The sequence below is a fragment of the Ischnura elegans genome, chromosome 12 (genome assembly GCF_921293095.1).
Source record: "Ischnura elegans chromosome 12, ioIscEleg1.1, whole genome shotgun sequence".
NCBI lineage: Eukaryota > Metazoa > Arthropoda > Insecta > Odonata > Coenagrionidae > Ischnura > Ischnura elegans.
In genome coordinates this window covers 25710501-25738067 of record NC_060257.1, presented here as the reverse complement: position 1 = coordinate 25738067, position 27567 = coordinate 25710501, and the positions used below count along the sequence as shown (strand labels likewise).

The following is a 27567-nucleotide window of genomic DNA, read 5'->3' as shown; positions in this document are numbered from 1 at the left end:
ACGAAACTTACGACAGCACTGAAGTATGGTTTTGAGTGAAGGCTGTCACCTCTAAGTCACAAGGTAGGTGGAATCAATATCAGAAATGTAATTGGTGATGATTGTAAGTAGTGGCGTAACTATGGGATAGATAAGGGGGATAGATCCCCCCCAAAGCCTCAGAGAAACAATAAAAATATTTAAAGTTAATATCTAGTGTTTACTAATAATAACTGCATCTGTTTTAAGTTAAATTTTAAGTGACAAAATGATGCAAAATGTATTTCCGGCATGTCATTTTTCAAAAATTTGTTGCCTTGGAATCTGTCTGTTCTGAATCTATCTGTTCTACAATCTATCTCTCTTATTTTATTTATATGATCTGATCTTCCGTAGTATGTTGGCGTTGGTAAGATATGGCTAACTTCGTTATAAAAGACACTGCCCTTGAATTTATCTAAAAGGTTTAGTCTCTTTTTCAATCCATGGTCTAACAAAGATTCCCATCTGAGTTTATCTAAGAGGTCAGTTACACTAACAGGACTGTCGTAACGACCTTTCACGTACTGACAGCTCTTCTTTGCACGCGTTCCAAGGGATATATATGTCCCAAATTTTTGAAATTCTCTCATTATTAACTGAGAAGGTGTATGATTGTAAGAATTGGGTCTATTGAAGAATAGGCTATTGGCTTCTTGTTTAAAATTATTTTTGTGATAACTTATAGATATTGTAGTTTCCACATTTTCAAGAACTTTCACTCGAAATGCTGTTTACGAAGTGGAAATTTGATAGCTTAAAACAGATCATTGAGAAGGTTAATTACAACAGGACTTTCGGTATATCCTTTATGTGTACCTCGTCTGGGGAGTTAGTGCGAAAAACTCAGCATTTGTTCTTTAATTTTCACAAAATTAGTGTTTTTATGTCATGTGATACATATGCCCCTATGTCCCTATAAGTAGAGATGCGTGAAAATCGCAAATGCGATATAGATGCGATGTGCGCAAATAAATACGACATAGATGCGATGACTGGGCTATTACGATATTTTTACGAAAATTTGCCTTTTCGACGGCAAAATTCTTACATTTTGTGCCGAGTATAGCTTAAATGCTCCGCCGACACTCATCGCTTAAAGCATGTGAGCGACTGGCCAGCTGCTAGTTGGCTGGGACTCTACGTGGCCGCGAACTACAAGTGGGCGCGGGCAAGCTACACCTCCGCCACTATATGTCTTATTCCTTAATTTATTGTTGTTCTGCAAAATAATTATTTAAAATTTTCTCTATTTTGTCATATAACTGTTGTGTTTCACTACATTTTATCGTCATCTACCTCATTATGAAAATAAAAAAATAGACGCTACAAAATGCGATAAACTGCTATTGAAAGTGCGATAAAATAAAAATGAAAGTGCGATTTGCACGTATCTCTAACCATAAGGAAGCGAGAATTGTTATCATTTCACGTCCCTGAACGTATCTAAGAAACTATTAGAGTTATCGCTTTCATATAAATATTTCTGGAGTATACGCATTGATATTAGCCTAAACACGTATTTTTTATGCGATCTAATGGCTGCAATCTTAATGGACGTTTAACACTAGAATTCCCGACTGGGTCAAATTGACCCAACAGAGAATATTCTTGTTGATAATTTTTAAACGATGAAAATTTTTAGCCACACACATTTTAGATGAAAATTTTTAGCCTCACATTCCTTGACTTTTAATTATTTTTATGGATTTACCTCTGTGCACAATTTTGGCGTGATAGTATTATTTTTCCAACCTGGAAATGAAACCTTTTTCAAATGGAAAGGTTTTTAAATTTTGTTCAGTATTTTTTGTTTAATTGGAATAGTGTTATCTTGCTTTCTGTCTTCTTAACTGTGCCTCTTCGATTTTAAGTGACATCATTATTCTGATCCGGTATCGCCAAAATTTTGCAATCGATGGTATGTAATTCAATTTTTTATCCATGGGAAAATAACGAGTGGATAAAACAAATAAACCACTATGGATTTTTGTATCATAAATGTAATTGTAAACTTTTGTTTTAAACATGATGCCATTGAAATTCATTTTAGCTCCCAAATTCTTCTAAGAAAAAGAGATTGATTGTCACAAATTGGTGGAAATTAGATTCCCATAATTCTTTAGGAACTGTTGAAAAATGAATATTTATTGGTTAAAGTATACCGGGACTAGCCGCGGTGATAACTTTTACGGGAGTCACCCGCACTGCACTCGACCGGAAATCGAGGGATCCGGGTTCGAATCCCGGTCAAGGCGGATGATTTTTTTCTCTGTGGATCCTTCGCACAATAATATTTATTGGTTTTTCGTCATACTAAATTTCCTCCTTTCTTCCCAAATAATTTCTTGACAATATGAATAAAACATTTCTTGGAAGAAAATACAGGTTTTGAGATAAATATGTACCCCTAGTCATATTGGGTGAAATTTACCCACATTGGCATAATAGGGTGTAAGGTTTGGTCGGGCATGCTAGAGTTAAGGGTTTACCAGCAGGATGATTCATGGACGGTGCAGTACGAATGGACACTATTCTAATGGTGCAATATCAACTCATAAACAAGGAAGAAGACCTTTCGCGGATGCTCGACGATAAACTCGCACCTAATAGCAGGCGTGATCTCGGGGGGGATTCGGTAATGCAGTCCAAGGTCGATCGCATTCGAAGGCTCCATTTACTGCCTTCGTCCTTCATCCTTTCCGTGCAAGGTTCCGCTGTAATGAGTGCCTAGTCATGACAAACACACATGGCATGGTCGGTGAGTCCACTTGCCATCATCCGAAGCCTATGCGACATAAAAATAATATTGTTTCAACAGGAAGCTTCACCCTGTTTAGGTTTGGTATTTCATGTAGACAAATTACTCGCAATAATACTGAGGTAAATTATTAATACAAATACTGAGGTAAATTTCTCAAACATAAGATACCCACATCAAGAGCTATATTTACAATTACCTTATTCGTTGTTTTTTGGCAGTCTCACGTTCAGGATGTTGCATGAAATGTCGATAACTCCGAAACTGGTCGTACGATCTGAGAAAATAAAAAATAGTATTAATTTCGGGAGGAAATGATCCGGAATATCATCATATTTGCATAGTTCTACTATAGCGTCTTTTCGAGAATGGAATATTTGGCAGAATTTCATTCAATGAAGAGATTTTACGAAGACACTGAGCAGAGTTATTTATGAGTTACTTGAAGTAATCTGGGAATTTTTCTCAGACAAATAAACATAACTTTAATGCGTTAATTTCATGCAGAATATTGGGTGTGTTAAAACTGAGAGCGATATATTCCAAAGAAAGAAGAAAATAAGTACATCCAAGAAACGAAGGTTACGATCCATTCAAAGGTTACGATTATTGGAGGCTTGAGAGGAAACAATTTACATTTAATGGCGAAAAACGCAGTTTGTCTTCTTCCAGCATTTTTTCCTAGCAGTTAGTATTTTTTCCAGGAAAAATCTATTGGAATCGAAAAGATGAAAATGTAGCTGAGTGATTCAAAGCCGACGGATAAAAACGAAAAGTAATTCCCGACAGTCTTCGATGTCCACTTTTTACGAGGAAATACACGGCAGTAACTCGTAACCGAGCCAATAAATCATATATGCCACACGTAATCGACACTATTGTCAACTAAAAAAGACGGCTTCCACAACGTTTAAGGGCGAAAGTCACACTGAACTGTTGAATATTGTTATAGTAGATACTAAGGTAGATACAGCTGCCTAGTGGCGCCGCCGAATAAAATGCGCGCGAAACGGCGACTAATATTACGCTCAACCGCTATGTTATTGGGCCTCCTTTAATGAAGTCCTCTTAGTCAAACCCAACAAAATAAATATTTCCAAGAATGGCTTTTACAGAAAAAAACTCTAGAGAGCTTGAAAAAATGAAAATGTGGCCGAGTGATTCAAACCTGAACAAACAGACAAAAAATAAATGAAAAGCTATTCCCGATAAGGGTTTAGTGCGGAAGTTGCTCTTGATGCATTCACAAGAAAGGATAGGAAAAAAATAAATAGAGCAATTTTGAGAAACAGGCTGCGCAGGACGCCATAATTAAACGGAATTACCACAATGGAAGGTCAAAGACAACGAAATAATAATAAATAATTCAAACTAAAAATAAACTTTTATAATAAATATCTTGTTTATCACGAACTAAAAAGATTACAAGTCACGTTTTCCTCAATCAATTTTTATTGAGCTTCGATGCTAACAAATTTGTTGTTTTAACTATCATTCTCTTTCCTTCAAATGTTCACAGCGCCGCAATCGGATTTTGGTGGCTATTTTTTGACCTTATATCCATATTTAATTTTAAATTCTGAATAAAAACCGAGATAAATTTAAAATCGCAATAAAAGTGTTAGAATATTTCATTTTCATCTGGTTCTGAGTTATCCTGAAAATTTCAGCTTGGTAGTAAATCGTAAAGTGGGTAAAAATTGAGTTGTACCACTTGCCCAGGACAAGATGACAAACATCAAAGCGAGTTTATGAAAACGTCATAAAATAAATATTACCATTAACCTCATAATATTATGGGAGGCTTCAGGGAAAAAATATATCTTTAATAATGAAAAACTGAGTTAATATTTTTCCATGAGAGAAAAACTCCGTTTAACCTGGAAACAAATGACAATGTAGCTAAGTGATTCAAGTACAAAAAAAAAACTATTACCGAGAAACCGAGAAAGGGCTAAGGCGGAAGTTAATTGATGCACTCATGAGAAATGATAGGGGAAAAGACAATAAATTCAACAATTTTGAGAAACAGACAGCGCAGGACGCCATAATTGAATGGAGGTAACGCAATGGAAAGTAAAAGATAACGAAATAACAATAAATAATACAAAATAAAAATGAAGTTTTATTAAAGAAACAAATAAATATACATTCCCAAGAATGGCTTACTATTATCAGAGGCTTGAGAGAAAGAAGCTATTTAATAGTTAGTATTTTTCTGCAACAGAAAAACTCTATTGAACCTGAAAAAAATGATAATGTGGCTGAGTGATTCAAAGAAGACAGAAAACATTTTCCTGAGAAAGGCTTAGGGCGGAAGTTACTTGATGCACTCACGAGGAAGGATGGAAAAAACAATAAATTGAACAATTTTGAGAAACAGGCTCCGCAGGACGCCATAATTGAAGGGAAGTACCACAATGAAAGGTCAAGGATGAATTAGGATAAACGAAGGATGGAGATGTCTTCGTGAGGACTATGATGGAGCGAGTCGATGGAAGATGGAGATAACGGGTACATAGTGCGAGGATAGACGCGTCTTGCTATCCCAATGTTTAATAACCCGAGACGATGAACTTGTTAAAGTGTATGATTTGAGTGGGAAAGACGATGTAATCCTCACAGAAAGGGTTCATTAATATCTTTCGCAATTTAAGTGGACTCTCTCATAATCGCTGAGATGGGAAAAAACATATATTGTGTTCATCGTGCCGTGTCCAGTTAACAGTAACGAATGAGATCTCGTAAAACTATTCTTTCTCTGTAGTTCGCTGACCTGAGAAGATTTTTCTCCGTTGAATAATGACATTGCTGTCGTACGGCTGTCTATTTATCATCGAGTAATTAGAGTGCGAACTGAATGAAATGAACAAGGCGTGCTATAAAATACCAGTCGAAACTTAGAGCAATAATAATGTTGAGCATACAGCGTGCAAACTTAATGAAATGAAATTACGCACGAATTGAGCGAAAATTTTCCGGGTATTCCACCGGCTGAGTAACTCGATTTCTCCAGACGTCAGCGAATTTTTTAAAAATCCTTCAATAAAATATCACGAGGAAAAGTAACTTAAACTAGCCATACTTTGGAGAGATTGCATTTTTCATAGCAACGTAAAGCAGTTTTCAAAAACTGATAACGATTGTCCTTCTTTTTGGCATATCAGTGGTACCTAAAATTTGATGTAAAATAGGAAAAAATTTGATGTAATAATTGGAAATATAAATTTGGTGATAAAATATTTCATACTTTTGAAGCATAAAATACATCTCTGGTGATATCTTTTTGGCATGAAGTTACATCAAAAACAAATAGTTTTTAAGAAAGATTCTCACGAAAGTAAATCAATTACTTTTCACTACACTTGATAAAAAAATAAAGTCTCTTCTTCACAACGGAACAAAAAATAAGTGTACCCAGAGCTGCGGCAATATTAACAAAGCTTCTTGATATTATACAGATTTGAGCGATTCTTCGCCCACGTGTTCATGTTGTGATACCCAAGGATAAAAACGAAAAGAATAATGCTTCACAGAGTTAGAGTTACATTAAACCCACGTGTTAAGGCCGTTTTTCACGGGGCACGTAATAGCGCAGGTTTGAACTGCATTTCTTTCTCAATATGCCGTGCAATGGCACGAATGAACGAAGTTATAGCAAAGTCTCTTCTTCCATCTCGTATTCATGCATTCTCGCATGGCGGCGGCGTTTACACGGCGCAATTTTGACTGCGCCTTCTTACATACATCAGATTGTGCAAATACGTGAGCCGTGTAAAACGGCCTTTACAATGATTTCGACTTACGATGGGTTCAGAACAGATCTTGCGCGGGCTTTTTAAAATATCAAATTTCTATAAAAGGTACAGTGTTCGGCGTGATGCGGTGGAAATATTTGATATTCAGCTTAGTAAAACCACTTGTCTCTTTCCACACACTTTTATTTAAACCGATCGTGGTCGGTTAAAATAAAAGGGTGTGGAAACAGACAAGTGGTTTTACTAAGCCAAATTTCTATACTTCTGTTTCCACTCACACAATAGGTGATCAGTAACGTTAATCCACACTTGGAATATTAAATAAATTTTCATTAATAATTTGAAATCACGCAGCATCTAAGCGCACTGATCATGTATAAACTGATTCTTAGTCAGATTAAAATGCAGATCTGTCATACGATAAAATCAGCATTTGAAAACTGATTTAAATGCGCGCGGAGTGACAACAATTCTAGTGGTAGACTTGTGAATCCTCTAAGCCAATATTGCAAAACGCGGAGCACCAAGGTGACGGGGCTGGTGCATGGGCGTACCCAGCGGGGGTAGGGGAGGCAACCAAGGAAAGTTGTTAACTTGTCGGGGAGTGAAAACTAGTGATTGCAAAATTGAGGGGACAGAGGGGAGGCCACTGCCTTCCCCCCTAGAAGCGAAAATAAATTTATTTCAAAACAAAAGTTATGAACAAACTTTCCTTTTGAATAAAAATGATATTAGTATAAGACGAGGAATTAAAATAAAAATCATAATTTTTCAAGTAAATCATTATAAAAACTAATAAATTGCTGTCATAATTTCCTTAAAATTTTGGTTTCATTAACCTTCTCTGCGCAAAAAAGTTATAACTTGAACGACCACAGCTTATTTTGCCCCCCCCCCCCCCCCACCCTTAGTTTTGATTCTGGGTACGCCCATGGGCTGTTGTTAAGTTGTTAACTTGTCGGGGAGTGGAAACTAGTGCATGCAAAATAAAGGGGGCATCGAAGCCTTACGCAGGAGGGAACTTCCTGTTAACGGCCGGTCCCGGGATTCGACCATGGGTCTTTCCCGGAGGGCAACTTCTTGCGCAGTCGGTTGAACGCCCGCAGAAAGGCGATGGGACGGAATTGAATTAAATTCCCTACTTCCTGCCCCGCCCCCCACCCTCCCATCCGTCTATCTCGTTCGATCCAATTTGCTGCGCATCGGGGACCACTCGCCTTCTTTTGTTTTCCTCTCGTCTCACCGTCTCCCTGCTGTTGCGCATCTCAAGTCCATGGGGAACTTTAGGTTGGAAGATTTTCGCGGCGTCTATCGGATGATCTCTGAATTTTCTTCGAGTTCCTACCACGTCAGTTGACTTTTGTTGATAATAGTTTCGACCAGAAGACGCTGAGTGCAATGTTAGCGACAGGGATGGCGAGAGAAACGAAAATGTTTCGTTTCGACTCAGAGCGAAACGAAAATACGAGATCTGGGTTTAGTTTCGTTCCCGAGACCCCTTTGTGATGATTGCGACTCTCCCATTATAGTGAGACATCTCCTGACAGATTGTGAAAAATACCGTTCTGTGCGCCATCGGCTGAACATCGGGGGAGACCTAGGGCACATCCTAGGAGACGACCCTGATAGTACCAGACGAGTCATTAAGTTTTTAATAGAGACCGGGCTATTTAACAGCGTTTAAATCCTAACTTTTTTCGCATCTGACGACTCCTTTTATTTAAAATTTTTAATGCATTTTTTTATTTTATTTTTCAATTCACCTTTTTCAACTTTTGATTTTATAGTTTGTCAGTGGTGCAAATGACCTTAGTTGTCGAGGCACCCTCAAAACAAAAATACTACTACTACGAAATTAAAACCACCAAGGAGTTTAGTTTCAACCCGGGACGTCACTTTACTCCGAGGAACAAAACTAAATCAATTGAAACTCCGCTTCTCATAGTTAAGTTTCGATCCCAAAAGTTGAGAGGAGGGGGAAAAATGGGAATAGTTTCGACTCATTTCATGACAGATCCTTGCATGCGATTTTGCGTTCATCGTACTCCTGTTTGAGGTCAAAATATGAATGCCACATGCATCTAGTGACGATAAGCCGAACCTCTACTTCATTCAATCATACATCGTACTTGGTGTACGGGTCGAAACTAAAGCACGTGGTCCCTCCGGTGCCAAAAATTATCTGTGTTTCGTTTCGTCCCAGAGGTTTAGTTTTCTTTCGACCCGAAGTAGTTTTGATTCCGATTCCGTTTCGACCCTGAGTTTAGCTCCCCGGATTTACATACATTTCGTTTCGTTTTAAAACCGGTTCTTTTTTGTGATGAATTGCTCTTTTTAAACTTATGTTGGCGTATTTAAATTTTCTTGGTTCATATTGTGTACCGTTTTCAACTTTAGCCTATAAGTATATAGAGCATTCATAATTGGTTAGTGAATTAGTAATAGAAAATTAATTAGATTTATCCTTAATTAATCCTAACAGCTATTTCATACGTTTCGTTTCTACATTTCGCTCCAGGGAACGAAACTATTGAAAGTTTTACTGGTTTTGACTTTCGCTTAGTTTCTATGCCATCCCTGGTCTGCGAAACTGTCGTCCGAAAAATCCACAGAGTAAGAATCATTCGCCTATACCGGGATTCGAACTCGGATCTCCTAATTTCCGATCGAGTGCTTTAGCCAGGTTAAGCAACCGAGGCATCTCCTATGGGGAAATTTGAGGACTATACCGGACAGGGTGGTATGGACTGCTGAGCACAGGGGCGAAGCTAGGAATTAAGGCTGGGGGGAGGGTTAAGGTGCAATTACTGCTAGTAATATCGGGGTGTGGAATACCCCGATGGGGGTCTGAAGGTATGGAATACCCACCAGAATGAGCTGGAGGTGCAGGATTAATAAATGGCGGAATTTTAAGATAAACGATTCAAAATGGTGAGTTTTACGGCTTTCCGAGGGATATTTTTGTTATACTCTGTTCATTTTATCTCTGCGGGTGAGCTGGTGTGGCCAAAGCAAGTGGAGATGAGGGGAGGGAAAGTTTCTCGACATGTGACTTTACCTTTGCCAATCAGCAAGCAGTAGGCGTGGCCTCAGTCAGACACGTCTCAGACTCCGTTGAGTTAACATCGTGAGTATGCTCGTGGAGCAGTGTTGCCAAACCTCACGCGGTCTCCTTGTATGTGGCTAAGTATGCCTTTCACCAAAGGTGCCACATTCAGTGCCTTTCAGCGTGGTAACTGACAATGTCATGGGCTTCTATGAAAGGATTATCCCCAATCCCTTCCAAATGAGTGGGTATATTGTTTCGGTGACGGGGACAAAATACCTGTGGCCACCTATGACTCACACGTTTTCAGTGGCAATTTTTTTTTGTCAAGAGTTTGCATTTGGCAACGTTATGTCCGCTCCTCCTCTCTCTCTCGGTACTACCCCTCCCCTATCAGCGAAGCCATCCGAGGGTGTCCGGGCTCTCACGAAAGCTCACCCGCAGACATAAAGTGAACAGACTATAATCCTTACACTATTCCGTAAGTAACATAAATCCAATTAAGTATGGATATAAAACAATTCTCGGAGCTCTTTGGGGGGGGGGGGGTTTAAAACCCCCCTCGCTAGGCCACTGGCTGAGCATATGGTGCTTTAATCAGTCCAAATGATGCGAACAGTGCAAAAACGGAGGATAAAGCTCTATCGTGCGAAAGATCCACAGAGAAAAAATCATCCGCCTTGACCGGGATTCGAACCCAAATCCCACGATTTCCGGTCGAGTGCTTTAGTCAGTTAAGCTACAGAGGCGTCATTCTTCCGTGAGAATATTTTGGGACTCTACCGGACTAGGTGTTGCTGGCCTGCAGAGCATATGATGCCACAAGCAGTCCAAATCATCCGCCTTCACCAGGATTCGAACCCGGATCCCCGTTTCGAAGTGGATCCGGGTTCGATTCCCGGTCAAGGCGGATGATTTTTTTCTCTGTGGATCTTTCGCACGATTTTGCATTGCGGGTGATTCCCGTATAATCACCCGATAATCCCGTATAATCCCGTGATATATCACCGTGGCTAGTCCCGGTATACTTTAAACTAGACAAAGCTCTAGCTTAACTGACTATAGAATCGACCTCGACCGACTCGGGGATATAGGGAAATCCGGGTTCGAATCCCGCTCTAGGCGAATTATTTTTCTCCGTGAATTTTTCGCACAATTCGTTCATTCTCTCTGACTCTGTAAAGTTACCACGTCGGCTAGTACCGGAATACTTAAATTGAGAAATTGTTATCAACGAAAGCCAACGGAACAGTTTCCACCTGAAGACCTTGATTACTATGTCAGCGAAACTGATGTCAACAAATGCCAGCGCACGCGGTGAGAACCCGAGGAAAATTCAGAAATCATCCAAAAGGAGCCGTTGAAATACATCTGCATAGTATAATTAATCTAATTAATCGTAGCGGGCGTAACTTGGTGGAAATCCATAATCGCAGGAATAGAAGGGTCAACAACTTTGCTATTTCCACATCGTATTTTATTAACACCGACCATGGTTTCAGTACAGAGTAACATTATCAAGGTGGCATTATCAAGGTCACCTTGATAATGTTACTCTGTAACGAAACCATGGTCGGTGTCAATAAAATACGATGTGGAAATAGCAAAGTTGTTGATCCTTCTATTCCTGCGTCTATATCCAGGGACGCCGACTTATAAAAAATATTGGGGGGGCCCAAACCGGGGATCTATCCCCGGGAAATTTTATAAGTAGTGAGTTTTAAGTTTTTTAAGCATTTAAGAAGAATCGTATGATCAACATTAGAACCTTTATAACTACAATCTCAATATCTGGACACTCAGGGGAAAATCGACAAGCCTGACACATTTTTTCCTTACATCCATAACGAATTTTTTAGGGGGCTCGGGCCCCCGCAAGCCCCATGGAGTCGACGCCATCTGCATAGTACTCAGTGACCAAGTTTGGAACACCTACTATATACGAGGAATGTTCCGAAAATAGCGGGAATATCAGTTTTTCGGAAAAAATATTTATTTATTAATCTGAATTACCTTATGAGGTTGTTTTAAAAATTATGTTGCAATAAAAAACAAGTTAATTTCGGGTTATTAGCCTATGATTTAAATAATTGCCGTAACAATACGTTACTTAACTGAAAAATGCATAAGAAGGTTTGGGATTTTTATAACCGTATTCGTTTTGAAGCCACCTTAATCTCAGTTTCTACTATGAATTGAAGGGGGTGATGTAATGAATCTTTTTAAAGGTAATGTAGAGGGCTTGAAGACGAATCAACCATTTTTCTGCTACATAAGTATTTTTTAATACGGCAGTTGCGTCGGAAATGTTTCATCAATCTCCTTCCATTGATTATAATTCAGTGGAGTGCGGTAGTGCTAGCATATTGTTGTTCGACTCGTTGGAGCGCTCTCTTAAAGATTTTTTCTTTTTGCAATTTTTCAGGAGAAAAGCTAAACGTTTTGTAATCAATAAGTCATTTTTCTGATAATCTAGTTTTTAAAAAGATCAGCAGCGTGAAAAATGTTTCGTCAATTTCTTTCCGATGAGGAGATACTCCTCGAGGCCAAAACTTGGCGACTTGGTTCCTTTGTGTGGCTTCTGCACCCCCTTCGCAAGTCTCTACTCAATGAGCCCCCAAGGCCCCTCTTTGAGTTGTGAGCTGAGTGGTCCTCTTCATTCGATGACGAGGATCTCGGCGAACAGAAGAGAAGGAGACCACAGGAGGAGGGGAAGTTCTGCTCCGGAGAATCTGCGGACGTGGCGACAATCATCGCACGGATGGCGAAGGAGTTGTCATCCCCTTTTCCGAGAACGCAAGTCTCATGACCGACGATCTTTTAGACTGACACGATGTAAACTTAGATCAACAGGAGCTCCGACATGTTCAAGTCAAGGTGTAGTATTCACCGAAAAGTTTTGACTTCAATAAGCATTTGAAATGCTTCAGTAAAACATCTTTCACACCACTAGAGATGTCTTGAACGAGGAACATGGAACAAGTCGTCTTTGGACACTAAATTCAAGACCATTCGATACGGTATTTCAAGAGAGATTGTTCAATACATCGATGGCTAAGTTCTAACAACACGTATCTCAAATTCGACTATTTGAGACAGGCATCTTAAACAAAGTGTAATAACATCAAAAAAAATAAAATACAAGCAAAATACAACACTTTGTTTGCAAATGAATGCTTATTTTTCAGTTTTATGAACTTTTGGTTTTTAATTTCAGCACAAGTAAAAAAATAATCGTTTTATGCTCTCCTGAAAAGTTTTTTGAGAGATGTGTTAATAGAACTTAGCCATCGATATCATGAATCGAGTTGAACGGCCTTTGTTACTGTAAAGTTAGCTAGTATTGCCTTCGGTAACGATAGTCATCATCATAGGCAACGCATGAGGGTCCAAGGGGGCCCTATGATTGAGAAAAATTGTACGTCAAAACGCGTTAAACAAAAATATTTCAAACTAGATACTCGAATTTTTCAGTGATCGTAAGAAAAATGTAGTTATTGACGGAAGTTTCTCCCATTCGGCGACAAAGAGTGGCGTACGGTGTCCCACAAGGAAGCTAATCGGCCCCCATGTATTTCTACATTACGTTATATATCAAATTATTGTAAGGATAGAAGATGTATTTCAAATACGTTGTCAATGTCTTGCTGGCATACTTACAAACTTCTTGGTCCTGTAAACTGGTCGGCACTAACCGGGTATATGAAAGAGTGCACAGCAAGAGTACAATACAATTGATATTTTTCTCTTGAGTATTCGCTGAATTGGCCGAAAGCGGTTGATTTTTTTAAACAATAAATTGATGCTAAATAACCAACAATTAACTTAAATATTGTCACGAACTTCCGCCGGTTAAGGCTTACGTTTCTGATCTTATTACTATAGTTTTGTAATATAGTGCTGGCCATTTTTCAATACTTTTGTGTTTTTCCGTGAGAACCAACCTTTGATGCGAGGAATAGATGTTTGGTATCATTTTAAAGAATAAATTTTACTTTTGTTTTCATTTGTTTAAGTAGACGTTAGTATCCCTTTGTTACCACATGGCAAACTACGATATTTCAAATGACGGATGGCGTAATAATACGCCGATAGCATGCAAAGTGTTAAACTCGACAATCATTTACTATACTCCTCCAGTCCCTCAGTTTACTTTTTCAGTTGCCATCACATGCATTCCTTTAACCTACAAACTTTTAGTCGACCGTCTTTATCTTCTTCAAAATGGCTCCACAGGGAGATCCGAGGAGAAAAAAATGCGAGGATAATACAATGCGCCGAGTGAGTCACAAGGAGGAGTCGTTGAGGGCGAGTTGCGAAACCCGTCCTGACCCCTTGAGTCAGGGGGCCCTTTTAGGATGGCGCGTTGAATGAGAAAGACCCCTTGGATCTCTCCGTCGTCTCGTTAATTAAGGAGCTGCCGGCCGCGTGACTCCGCCGGGAACATCATCTGCTACCGCCGCCACTTGTGGCGAAGGAGAGAGCACCCCTTCCTTCTGCGGTAGCGAGGCGAAAGGGTCATTAGAGGAGCTTCTTTCTTACTCTTTCCTTTCTTATACCCAGAAACGCTGAATCGTCCGTAAATTGCGTGTTCCGCAGTCCTTGCGTTTGTTTAAATTAGCGGCTAGGATGACAGTATGACTGACTGACCGTCATCATCGTTTTCGAGATCGCGGTTGGTACAAGTGGTGTACCAGATCGTAACAAAGGTTATGAACAATGATATAATAATACAATCGACGAGAAAAGCCTAGCGTGTGGAGCAGTTGGCTGCTGACTGGAAGGTCCCGGGTTCAAGTCCCGGGAAAAAGTCTCCCCACAATCATTAAAGGAGTTTCTTTCTCACACTTTCCTTTCTTTTACCCAGAAACGCTGACTCCTTCGTAAATTGCGTTTTCCGCAGTCCTTGCGTTTGCTTAAATTAGCAGACAGTATGACAGAACATAATATTAGAGCCCCACTATATTTCCAGGTCCGACAGAAGCGATAAATGAAGAGAGATGTTTTTCCGAACGGATAGATGTGGGAATTCGTTTTTCCCCCGAACCATAAAGGACTTCAATAAATGCTAGTCCCAACTTCGTAGTGCACTTCATTTTTGATGAGAAGACGGCTGGTGTCCTAACACCTCCTGCCACATGCCGTTTAGGCGGCTTGCGGGGTATTATGTAGATGTAGGTGAAATAAAGAAGGAATTTGATGGAGAATAGGATGATAAATGTTGGTAGAAGAGAGATACAAGTAGGTGGGATCACAAGGAGTTGGAAGATGAATTGGATGGATCATAATATAGAAAAGAGAGCTTCATGAGGACAGTGATAGAGGAAGCAATACGCACGAGGAAATAAAGACGAGAAGAAAATAGATTCACAACGTTGCAAGAAATTGAGATTGGAGGCAGGCATGTCGATAGCGATAGCAAGAAACACGAATGACTGAATTGGAGGTCAACTGTGAGTGAACCCGCCAAGCGTCAGAACAGCCCGTGATTGATTGATTGATCACGGTAGCGTATCCTGAAACGTACTCTGGTTGGGTTATTTTTGACAAAGAACTGTTGTAATCAGGATCACTGCACTCCTAAGAAGGATTGCTTGTAAACAATAATACTTGTGTTAAGGAAATAAATATCTATTCGTGCTTATACTTTGAAAAACTTACAAATTAGAATATACGACAAAAATTATATAGCAAAAAAGGATGCGGAAATCTGATTCTCACATCAATTTACTGGAAACATGGAAAAAACTGAGCTAAACTGAGAAGCTCTGCGAAGAGTGGGAGAAAAGAGAAGTCTTCTGAAAACCTAAGGGCCAAGACGGGACAACTTAGTTGGGCCACATTACGAGGCATGATGGCCTGATGAAAACAATCGTAGATGGACAAGTGGAAGGGAAACAGGGCAAGGGACGGCCACAAATGAGTTTCGAACAGATTATAATGTATACGTAAAAGAGAAGAAGTACGTCGATATGAAAAGGTTAGCGGAGAGGAGAGAGAAATGGAGAGCTACATCAAATCAATCCTAGGATTGTTGACTGATGATGGTGAAACTTAAATACTAAATTGAATAATGCAAATGAATAGTGAATGAAATGATGGTAAGTCTTCACCTTAACCACTAGTCCATCTTACACGTTGATTTCATTGTGGATTCATTGCGAGCTTTGTTAGGCAAGGAATGAACCGGTCTTCTAGTGTCACTAAATCAAGCTGAATTTAAACACTCACTGGCAATATTTACTCTGATATTGCGGCGGATATCTTATATGTATGTTAAGTTCGCTATCGCTGATCGAAAAGGATCAGCGTTAATTGTAAGACAATATACTTCGACGGATCGGCCAACTTACGAGAGAAGGTAAATTGACATTCTGGACGTAGTTGTATTATCTAGCAGAAGCTGCATAAATTATGTGGTATTAAACATTGCACATTTCCCGCATACATTTCCCTTTAACGATGTTGTTATAAAAATATTACGGGAGGTGGGAATGCTGTTCAAATTTCCCTCCCACTGGTACAATAGAAAATGCCGAAACTCGATTTCCAAACTGCGGCGAAAGTGGCGCCGCTCCATTTGTTGCAATACTTTTGAATCCGACTGTACATATATAATGATGTGATACATCAAATTCGTAACTTTTCAATGCCATCCCTCCCAATTAAAAACATTATATTGCAAAATACAAGCAAAAAAGTAGATCGCATTGCACTCATCACCGCGCCGCGGACATTTTTGAAAACCGATTAAAATGCGACCGAAGTGGCAAAAGAAACCACCCTTCTATGGTATGGAATTGGGCTTCATCTATGCGGTCCCCTTGGCGATAAGGAGGTTGAGGAGTTTTTAAAGTATACATGAAAGACTAAGAAAGAAAGAAAGACATCTATGAAAGACTTCTCCATTAAATCTGTAGGATCAGGTTTTTTCGATTTCTCAGTCGGGCGAAATGGACCAACATGGAATATTATATTTGGCAAAATATCTCAACCATCAACGTGAGTTGAAATAAATAATATAATGGTGTCTTTTTAATGACCTTAAATTTTATAATATATACATATATAATAATAAACTCAAGTTTTTTAGTATAATTAATAATTAATATAGTCTCGAAGTATAGGTGAGGGAAATGAAATGAAAAAAATGTTTGCCGACATTTCGATTTTTCTTCACTAGGGCTATGAATCATGATGTTACAATGAATTAATACATGAAGGCATGAACGATTTAACAATGTTTTTTTACAATAAACTAAATAATACTCTGTACCTGCCTACTCCTACTGTTTACCAATGCTCCAAGGCAATATTAATTATTATACATGATACTAAAAATAGTGTTACTGCTACCCCATGAATTATACATACTGAAACGTACCTAATGCACAATCTTTCCACCCCTAGCATTAGTAATAAAATATCGAGTTTATTATTATTTTCCTTAAAATTTTCTTCAGTTTTCACTGAGTTATTTTAGTGTAAAGAGCACGGGTTCTCACCAAGGTAACTCTTTACTGTTGAATTGCGTTGAGAAATTTTCTCGTGATATGGCACGTTGAAATTATTACAGCCTTTTCCAATTTGATGTATGTATTTGGATGGAGGTTGAGTATTTTGAAACTGTTTTGTATATGTTTTGGGATGATACCGGTTGCTGAGATGACAATTGGAGCTATATAAACCTGTTCCATATTCCATATTCTTTTTATCTCTTTTGCCAATTCTTGGTACTTACTTATTTTTCCGGCTATTGTCTTTTATTATTATTATTCTTATTATTCATTCGTGTTAATTGTTCTTGAAATCTAGCCACAACTATCATTGGCTCAATGACCTACTTTTCCTTCCTTCGAACTCTGGGTTCGACGTGATCTTACACCCCCAATCAACTCCAGAAGCGTCACTTCCTACTTAAATTTCGTGAGGGAGAGTCGCCGTGAGATCAATCGTGCTGTCAGGGTGCGAAGGAGTCTGCAAGTCAGCTCTTCGAAACGTCTACCTTGCGGTCGAACTTACGTCGAGGCCGAGTTTCATCTTCGCCTTTCTTCCGCCAGTATCAACTCTCGCCTTTTTTTCAATAACGTCGTCATTCTTGATGACAGGAGCGACCTCAAATGGATCTCTGTCATTCCTACAAATGAATATGTGCCGATAATCACTTGCGGTGAAGTATATTCTCGTATTTTTCCGGCGCACACCTAAGTATCTTAGCGTTAGAGAAATGAATCAGGACATGTTTTATGACTTGCATAAAGAATTTATTTGGTCAATCTAGAATGTTCAGAATTGATTTTGGCATATAGAATCTCTGTTGTATCAGCCGTCTTTAATAATATGATCAACGGAGGCATATGAAATCGATATCTTCGACCATAAAATTGATTATAAGCATTCTTCCGAAGTTAAATAGGAATCTAACTAAAACTGTATTTAAGTACGAAGTTTATTTCAAAACTTTTATGCATGTAACTTTGCCCTGCAGAGGAAGTGAAGTCCAAAGTTTCTCACTGTTAATAGCTGTTAGCGTATCATAAAAATGTATTTAGCTGTTACCACATATTTGGCATCAGTGAAATAACTGCTTTTGGAATTCATTGGTCCTCTAAAGTGTCCGTCAGTATTCCTGGTTCACTTTCGCTATGCTCCAGCATCCAGACTCCTCTTATGGTAATCTGACATTAATACAGAAAATTCCCACTGCGTGATTAAACTTTTCCGTGTGCATTTTCCGTCCTTACAATGATATGTTTGAAGTTTTTAGCTAACCTTGAAGGGAAGACGTCCTTGCACATCCCCGTGTTTTCCGAGGTGAGAGTCCTCTAAAGAGAAATTCTCTGCCCTTTTCGAGTGACCTTCTTCTTTCAGTACTACTTGCTTATTTTCTCATTAGAAATGCTCTTCCTAATTGCAGGCTTTTGCGTGGTAAACATCTCCCTTGTTTGCTCAGCCTCGAATGTCAGTCTTATCGACGTTATCAACTGGTGTGGCTATGGACCATTCCGAATCCATTAAAATTTTAGTTCCGTTTACTGCAACCCTCTATGGAGTCATGCTCTAAAATCCGAAATCGCAATTTATTAAAAGAATTTTTTTAGTTATAAAGGATAGATAAATGATGGCAAAAAAGTCTTCCGCGTTCAGCCATTTTCTCACACATTTAAAATGAAAATATGCCGCTATTGGGTGATTTAGTGACGTCACTGAAGGTTTGGCTCTTTAACTCGTTCTGTGAGACCAAATCCTTGATAGAAATAATCGCTAACTGGATTTAAAAAAAAACGAACAACGTAAGACGGACGCGCGAGGCTGAGGAGTATCAAAGATTCGGTAAGACATTGGGCAAGAGTTAGTGACGTCAATAATTTAGCTGAGAAAGGGTCAAGCCCGCCTCGCCTACAAATAGCGAAAGAGTTAGAAGGTGGATCGAACATTGGAAAAATAGGATTCCACGTTTTTGTAAAGCCATTTTTTTGTCTGTTTCTCCCTCAGGGAAAAATCCTGCAACCCAAATTTGATCTACTTCACGATTACATTGCGACAAAATTTTCAGTTCAAATTAGGTCCTAAATTCCTCCTTCACAAATTCATTGCCGTGGTTCCGAGGTGAATAAGCCATCGCTGGCATTGAATAAAAAAGATTAATTTTATCATTGATTCGTTATTATCAATAAAAATATTATCGTACCCGATGATCGAATGAAAAAATAATAAAATTCGTTCTTTCAACCTTCTATCAGATAAATTTATAATCTGCCATTTCAACTGTAAATAGTTTAAGTAATCAAACAAAGAACTCTTAGGCCTTTCTGAAATGAACTTCTCGCGTGGTTCCTGGGGTTGGGTCATCTAGACGATTAATTTGAGAGTAATTTTAATGACTGTACGCCTTCTATTAGTCACTTAACATCTTGAATATCCAAACATTTTAGCGTGGGCATTTTTCTTTATATTTATAGAAGATAGATTAAGCAATTCTGTCACAATCATTTTAATTATTGATTGTATCAATCGAGCTCAATTATTTTACTGATTGTAATTGATTAGATGACGAAGAATCGGTTGCATATGTTTATTAATCATCCCTTGAAGACGGAGGCGTGGTGTAGATAATGAAGATGGAATTTTAGGCTCTCTTAGACCGCGGGCTTATCAGCTTGAAAATAATTTACAGCGGTATCATTTCCTGTGTTTTTAGCCGGGTTTATTGCAGTCATATATTAAGATGAAAATGATAACCTACCTTTCTACGGGTATCGTTCGTTCAACTTGGCTATTGTTTTCACCGGTATAAACTAGGTGAAAAAATGCTTCTTTACTCCAGTTTTGCCCATCATCGTACTCATCAGTGTAAAAATGTATTGACTAGCAAGTAGGTTATCTACAGGTGAAAAAGTGACTTAATACACACGAAAATATCACTAGCTGTGGAAATCTCTATAGTCACAGGCTCAACTTTGTGGAAGTTCATTTCAATAAATAAAAACGAACAAGCTTTGTATTAATTCACCAATTTATTTTCGTGGTGCGACTAGTTTCGACGCAGCGGCGTCATCCTCAGGTACGTACCTGAGAATGCCAATCAAATTATATTCGTATATTGAATCGCGTAGTAGCAGGGTCTCGTAGATGTCTACTTCTGTTTCTGTAAGTGGTTCTATTGGTAATAAAAAACTCAAGGAACTTAAAATATACCTTTCCTAGATATAGTAATAGTATAATGATGTAATGCCATCCACACGATCTCTGCTCTGTTCAGCGATTGCTAACGATTATATCGACGGTATACTTTCTTCTTTCTGTGGAAAAAATAATGTTTCATTATCTACACCTTTTAATATATTTTCTCTAACCTAATATAAGTTATCAAATCTACAACATAAATGCGCTGGGTTTCGTGTGATGTCTAACATGTCTGCGGGAAATTTAACGCGCGAAAAATCAATTACAGAGGAAGACTTAATTGTGCGTTCTAAATAGTGACTCAACAGTGACTTCTATCCTGGATGCTGCAATGCATTTGCAATACTAAATAAATTATCATATCGACCTTTAACTAACCTTCCTTCTCTTCCTTTCACGCGCTCCAATTCAGCGATTAAGATCAGCGGCAAACTACGTGAGAAAACGTAATAATAAACTAATACCTCACCTCTAATGTTTCGCATTTATTGTATGGCGAAGGAAAATGTCCATGGTTAATGGGGTTGAAATGACGAAATTATCCATGAGAGGCGCCGCTCCACTTGTTGCAATACTTTTGAATCCGACTGTACGTATATGTGTATTCTACGGCCTCGGTGGCGGCGGGGTTCAGTCTTCGCCCACCAAACCGAAGATCGCGGGTTCGAGTCCCGCCTGAATAGGTTTCCCTTCCAGGACATGGGTGCGTGTGATCGTCTGTTGTTCATTGTAAAAAAAACCCCGATGTAAAGGCCATATGGTGCTGTTTTCGAGGGTTATTGAGATAAATGAAATTAAAAAAATGAAAATATGAATTTCGGTTAACATCCCGAATTACACCTTATTTCCCCGTGAAACTCGGATCACTTTGTCCGTCGGTGACGCGAGTGGCGACTTTTGTAAACCCATTGAAATGCTCGGTGGGGTGAAAAAAACTTAAGACGCCGATTTTAGGATCCTCTTTTGCGCTTATTCTATTCGTGCTAATCGCAATGAATAAATTTTGAACTCGAACCCACGGGGTGGCAAATCAATAGCCACCACACCAACCCGATCGCCAAAGATCGTCGCGTCAAGCCTCCTTGCTTTTTACACAAGAAATTCGTCATTAAATTGATACGAAATACGAGTGGGAATGCGATGCACCTTTCACCTTTCGCACACCTTAATCGCTGGGTCCTTCGCTGGATGCTGGGAGGAGGGGAGGTTGGCAGAATTTTGCCCAGTCACTCTTGGACGAGGTCGCGGACGCTGGCCGAGGCCGTGGGCGACTGGTCGGTCGGCTATCGTCCTTCTTCCCTGCCGGAAGGCCCGCCTCGATAGGGGAACTACTGCCCCGGCCTGCGGGGTGCGATGCCTCGGCGAACCAAGGCCGCTCTCCGCGTAGAAGGCGAAGGGAGAGGTGGGGAATGGATTCTGTGCTGGGAATGAACATTGTCAACCATGTATATAGGGGGGGGGGGGCGGCTTTCGGTACTCCAGCGCCCCCCCCCCTCAAAATTGTTTACCTTGTGGAAACTATCTGCTACACTGCTAGCGAGACTAGCAGAATTTAAATTTGTAATTTATTTTGTGTTTCCATTGTTAAAGGTTAAAGTTCTTACAATTTTTCTCATTTTTTTTCTTTTTTCCTTTCAATTCATGATCTATTTTGCATTTGCATTGTTTTAATTCATGATTCTTAAAACATTTTTATTTATTCCACTCTTGTAAAGCACGCTCTATTTTTTGTACATCTAAATTGTTTTTCCGCTACTATAATAAAAAAATCCTCCTAAATATGCAACGGCCGCTGCTAACAGCCGATGGTAAACCCAATTCAGGTTAACCCACGGTATAAGTATATTCCACGGTACTGTTGAAATTTATCGTTTATATGCATTTTGCATACTTTGCGGCGGAGAAATAAAAACTATATTAAATTATTAGGAGTGTTTTACTAACATTTCAGAAGAGAAAATAGTTTTTGTCTTAAAATGCGAAACTACAGATCATGGACACACAAAATCGCGAAAAGTAAATTCATTAACTATTCCCTGATGTTGGGAAGATATTGCCTCTATCGTTGAAATTACCCTTAACCAGTACGACCTTGAGTGAGTGGAGAAACAATAAAGTTCTAACGGATGAATTGAATTTTTAGCAGCATTGAAGAACAGGAAGCAGCAGTTTTTTCATAAGGTTCGAAATTGCAGGGCATGAACAGAAATAAAATAGGTGCATCCAGAAAAAATGTAGAAAAATGCAGAAAATGGATATATAAAATTAATGAAATATAATTTAAATATTTTTATGTATAAATATAAAATGTTCCTTACGTAGCACGACGTTCGGAGGGTTAGTGAAAATTTAAAAAACGAATGGATGTAGAATAAACATAAGATAAGATATTACTTATCCCTATCAAATGTATTGATTAGTAGGTACAGTGGCGGAAAAAATTAACGCAAAGCTCGTTGGCGTCTGAGAGCGGCCAGTTCGGGAACTACTTGTCTTCCAAAATTTTGCCCTCGTAATGCTCTCATACAACCGGGAGTTTTAAAAGCAATGTATGCTCAATGTTTCTGATGAAATACATACATAGACGCCCAAAATTACACGATTGAGAACTACTGAGTTTGGGCGGCTTGATGTTCTGCCTTCGCTCAGCTCTGCAGAACTTCCGAGGAATTTTCCCTTGAAATGTGGGAGGCGTAGTAGGCCGTGACACATTGCACATACAGCTAATGTTAGGGGCTTTGAAGCTGGGTTGGACGACGCGGAAATGGTAGTCAAAATTCACTCCACAGTCAACTGCCCAAATGGCTATGCAATATGGTGGTTAAATTTCAAGAAATAAATAAGCGCGTGAGAATTCAATAGCTACGCAGCATCCTATGGACCTATTGATAGGTATTGCGAAGTTTTTAAGATCAGAAAATTCACTTTACAGTGTGTGTGTGCAGCATCAAGTCATCCGTCACTGGGACTTGATCCGTGGAACCTCTGATTCGAAGCATGATACTTTACCCACTACACCACCGGAACGATTGGGTTCTAAGGCAGTCTCAATGCTCAATATGTCGGCTGTGTCCACGATGTCCCGACGAGAGCAGATTCCATGGTAGGTGAGTCGAGGGCGAAGCATACTTCGGAGAATATGGCGAAGAATTCGTAGCTGGATCTTTTGCGCCTTGTCATAATGCGACGGGTATGATTATTTTCCCGGTATAAATGATATATTGCTTTTAAAACTCCCGGTTGTATGAGAGCATTACGAGGGCAAAATTTTGGAAGACAAGTAGTTCCCGAACTGGCCGCTCTCAGACGCCAACGAGCTTTGCGTTAATTTTTTCCGCCACTGTACATGAAATTTTGACACGGAATATATTTCGACAAAATACACGGAAAATACCTTCTTCCATACCTATGGTTGTTTTCGGAATTTAAAGTAGATGCTTTGGAATAGCATATTGTTTTGTGGTCCTCTAAATGAGGAAAAAAAATTTTTAACCATGAAAATGTCCCAATAGCCTACTCAGGAGCATGAAGAATGAATCTCACATTGAACCACAAGTAAATTTTTGCTATAATTGGAGAAGAGAAATTCGCAACTTTTTTGGATAGTTCGAAATTGCGGGGCAGTGAAAGGCATGAACACATAAATACAATAGGTACACTAGCAAAATTGTTGAACGGAATTTCGTAACTATTCCTTGATATTACGCTGAAAAATGCCCTCCCTAAAATTTTCATTTAGTACCAGGACGTGTGGAGTTGTATTGAAAATTTAAATAACAAATGGATGTTTTAAAAAATACAACTACATTACTTATTCCTCCCAAATGTATTGATTAGTACATGAAATTTTGACAAAATACACGGAAAATAGCTGCATCGATATCTATGGTTATTTTAGAAATTCAAATTAGATACTTCTAAACGAGGAAATCATTTTTTTAATCATTAAAATGTCCTAATATCCTACCTATGAAGATGAAAAATAAATCTCAGCTGTAAGTGAATGCTTCCAATAAATGGAGAAGAGAAATTTGCAGCATACTCGTAAGGTTCGGAACTGCAAGGCAGAGCAGGGCATGAAAAAAATAGAATAGCTAAACTAGCAAACTTTAGGAACAGCATTCCGTTACCATTCCCTCATGCTACTCTGAAAAATGCCCCTCATGGAGTTTTCTTTAAGTAGCACGACGTGCGGAGGCTTAGTGAAAATTTCAAGAAAAAATGGATGTAGATATAATACAAAAATATTACTTAAACCTATCAAATATGTGTAAAAGTGCCTGACATTTAGACAAAATAATTGAAAATTATCTGGTTCAATATCTACGGTTCTTTTCAGCATTAAATTTAATAATAATAATAATAAACGTCTTTATTGGGCGAGATTGGGACTAGAAAGTCCCATCTTCCATCTAACCCCTCGTGAAACATGAAATATATGCAGTTAAATACATTGTCAAGTTGCTCATGAAATTACATGCAGAGAAATTACATAAAAAGAAATAGAAGTTCCATTTTCAATCAACAAATAAAATTATAAGTTAACAAAGTTACTTAAATTAGATACTTTGGAAAAGCATACTCTTTTGTGGTCTTCTAAAAGAGGAAATAATTTATTTCAAATCATGAAAATGCCCCAATAGCCCACTTACGAGCGTGAACAATGAATTTCAACCGCAAGTGAATTTTTACTGCAATGGGAGAAAGTTAAAAGAACAAATGGACGTAGAAAAAACAGTAAAATATTGTTTAATCCTATCAAAAGTATTGATGAGTACTTGACATTGACAAAATACACCGAGAATATCTAAATAGATATCTACGGTTGTTTTTGGAGCTAAAATTAGATACTTAGGAACAGCATCTTGCACTGTTGTATTTTTTGTGATCTTTAAAACGAGGAAATAATACTTTAAATCATGAGAATGTCCTAGTAGCCTACTTACGGTCATGAACAATGAATCTCAAATACGATTGATTTTTTTAACTTCAATTGGAGAAGAGAAATTCGCATTTTTCTTTCGGAACACGCAAAACTGCCCAGTCATTGGCATGCGCTTTTATGTTGGAGAGGCTGCCGCGGTTGCTTAGCAAAGAGGGCGTGGCAGGAATTTCGGGAGAAGGCGAGGAAGCATTGGAGGTGGGGGAAGGACGACCAAGAACAACGAACTCAACCACTTGACTTTCCGCCAAACCAAGGAAGCCAAGAATGCGGAGTTAACCGGTCAAATCGAAGGTCAGAGTGCACCTTCCATTTCGCCACCACCTTGATTCATAGTAAAATACTACTACTTAGGGGATATCCAGTAATAGGGTAGTTTCCTTCATCAAAGAAAACGAAAGGCATTGATTGCGATTCGTTACCCACCATTAGTATATTCATAATATACAAATTATTTGGTTTTAGAAATCCATGTTTAGGCGAATGTTAATGGTCAATTTTAACCTAATTTGAAAAAGGCCAGTTTGGCGCCCATGCGATGCCACTCCACGTGACGTCACAGGGACCTAGTTTCTATAGGAGTAGATATGAGTTTTACATCGTTTGAAATTACCAATGCATGCATGAGGCACAGAGCTCAGGGAAACATATCTTAATAATCATCCATTAAAACTGCCTATGGTCGGAAAGTTTCCTTCGTTTGATATGGTATTAATAATCCTTATATAATCCAAGCGCCACCTGCTACCTGGGTACTCTGCTACCTGCTGGTAGCCTGCATCATATCAGCGCTCAAAGCCTCGCCCCAAGGTCACCTCACTTGCGGCAGCGGGAACCAGAACGACGTCACCCGGAGTTTTCCCGGCATTCATACTTAGCCGTTGCGTTTTCGCGCGCTTGAAATTTTTCACTTTTCATTTAATCGCGAAAAATAGATATTGTCATTTAAAAATCTAAAAGCGTGAAATACGTACTCCAGGAGTAATAATCTTTCGATTTAAGCAATTAAAAAAAATAGGAAACCACCCTATTCCGTGAGGCGCTTAGGAGCGGGAAGGGGTCAATCCGATTCTCACCTTATCTCACGAGGTGGTATGGGGGGGCAATCATGTAATTTTTTTCCATCAGAGGCAGTGCAAAATGTGATTCTAGACTAAGATTTTAGCAATCTTGAATACCAGTCTTAACTAATCTTAATTTAAAATAATTTTTAAAATTGCTTTTTTCCCAATATAGGAATAGTGTAAAATTTGATTCTAGACTATGATCTTAGTAATCTTAAAACCCAATCCTAAGTGATATTACATTAAAATTGTTTTTTCAATAAATCCAACGCGATGATGCATGTATTAACGTATGTACACTGAAAATAAGCATTTTGAGCAATTTTGAGCATTGGGGGTACGACCACCGAGAGAGAGATATCATAGTGAGATATCTCACGATCTCTAAGGGGAGAAGTGGGGTCCAAAAATCGCCAAAATCATCTCACGTAATTATTGGGCTTTCCAGTGGATTGGATAACATCCGCTGAATAAGGAATAAGAATTAATTGGCACTGTGAAAAAAATAATACTGAGCGCTAAAAATGGGGTCTTTCACTCTGAATAAAATCGCGATTCATTAACTTCTTCTGGGTCTGTTTCTCTACGGTCCATACCTCCGTCCCATACAAGAAAACTGGCTGCACGTAATATGGCTGTGTAAATTCTAATTTTCGTGTGTCTTGACAGGAGTTTAGTCTACAATAATTTTGATAGGCTCCAGTAACAACCTTTATCTGCATTAATCCTCATTTGAATCTCGTCTTATATTTAATTTTAGCTCTTAATGGTAGCACCCAAATACTTAAATTCTTCGCCGCCTCAACACGTGTGTGGCAGGGGGTTGTAGGACACCAGCAGTTAACAAAAAAAGGAAATGCTATAAAGAATTTCCGCCTAGTTTTTATAAAAGTCCTTTGTTGTCCGGAAAAAATTTAATTCCCATACCTATCCGTTCGGCAAAACATCTCTCTTAATATATCGTTTTGGTCGTACCTGGAAGTATAGAGGGTTCTAATATGATGTTCTCATTGTATCTCTGAAAGATATTTTTTTTCAATAGCTCAAACAATCTAACAATAAGCCTAGCGCGCAGCCTCAGAGTCTAGCGGCTCTCACAATCAGCCTAATCATTTTAACTACGGGTAATTGAATCAGCAAAGTAAGTGACTAAAAATATATCGCATTAAAGTCACGATATGTACTTGTTCTTCTTCGTGAGCGTTAATTTAATGGAGATAAAATTTAAAATCTAAATAAACGTTGTATAAAAAAGAAGATAACGTTGGAATCAGCCCTTGATCAACATCTAG

The 27567-nt window shown here is 38.8% G+C and overlaps 1 protein-coding gene across 1 annotated transcript in view; it reads right to left on the bottom strand.

The window, feature by feature from the left end:
• The window catches only part of LOC124168960 (sodium-dependent transporter bedraggled), a 207345-nt gene that overhangs the window by 100367 nt on the left and 79411 nt on the right, over positions 1–27567 (bottom strand). Inside the window, exon 3 of the mRNA XM_046547381.1 lies at positions 2979–3056. The gene's annotated coding sequence lies outside the window, so the exon portion shown is untranslated. The remainder of the gene's footprint in view (positions 1–2978; positions 3057–27567) is intronic.